Genomic DNA, 1,529 nt, shown 5'->3' on the forward strand with positions numbered 1-1,529 from the left:
AAAAAAAAAATAAATAAATAAATAAAATAAATCACAACACATAATATATATATATATATATATGTATTTATGTATATATTTATTTTTTTTTTGATAAAAACAAAGTTCATCTTGTTATTCCACTTTTTAAATAATATATAATGCTTTATATATATATATATATTCATTTTTTGTCTTAATTATTAAATTGTTTTGTAAATCTTATATTTTAAATTTTTATTTAATAATTTTATTATATATATATATATATATATATATATATATATATATTTTTTTTGTGTCCAGCTTTTGAACCAATCAATTTTAGTTTCATTCATAATAATAAAATTATAATTTTTTTATGTTTCATGTACCCTTTCTTAAAATAACTCTACATATATATATAATTAAAACAGGTATATTCTCAATTTAATATATTTATATTTTTAATAATATCTACACCAATTAGTTGTAATGTATATAAATAGTAATATTATTAAGACCTTAGAAATAAAAATGATTCTTCAATATTATTTTTTTTTTTAATTCATATATGAGGATTTTAAAAAAAAAAAAAAATGTAAATAAAATTATAATTTTATTTATTCTATATGGGTAATTGCAAATGAAATATAAAAAGTACACACATTTTTAAATAAACCTACATATATATAATTGAAGTGTTTATTTAAAAATAGACATGTATAAACATATACACATATCTTTTTATATTTAGTAATATTTATGTTTATATTAAAAACAATAAGATATAAAAAAATTAAAAAATTAAACTAATACACAACAATATATAACTAAACCATTATGTGTGCGTTCTGATGAAAATGACTTATATATTGAATTTCTATTCACAAAAAAAAAGTGAAACAAAAATATAAAATATAAAATATAAAATATAAAACATATAAATATAAAAATATATATATATATATATATATGTATTACTGTTTGGTGATTTTTTTTTTTAAAACAATATATATAATATAAATAAATAAATATATCTATATATATATATATATATATATATATATATATATATATATATATGATAATACATATTAATGATGCATTATTCTGCACACCACAACAAAACATTTGCAATTCCTGATTCAATTTGATCATTGTATATGTTTATATAATATTAATAATAGTAACCTTGTATTTTCTATACATAAAAAAAAAAATAAAAAATTAACAATCAAATATTATCATAAACATTATTTTCTTATTTATAAAATATAGAAAAAAATATTTTCATTGATCAAAAAAAAAAAAAAATAATTGAGAAATTGTGTTAATATACATTTTCCATTCACTGTATTTATAAACTAATGCACGATTGTATTGAATATATAGAGAAGTTATATTTTATAAAAAAAAGGGAAGAAAAAAAAAAAAAAAAAAAAAAAATATACATATATATATATATATATATATATATATAAATAAAAATAATAAAATTAATTTTAAAAAAAAAAAAAAAAAAAAAAAAAAAATAAATATTATATATATATATTTTTTTTTATTAATTT

This window comes from Plasmodium gaboni, chromosome 5 (genome assembly GCF_001602025.1).
Source record: "Plasmodium gaboni strain SY75 chromosome 5, whole genome shotgun sequence".
Taxonomy (NCBI): Eukaryota; Apicomplexa; class Aconoidasida; order Haemosporida; family Plasmodiidae; genus Plasmodium; species Plasmodium gaboni.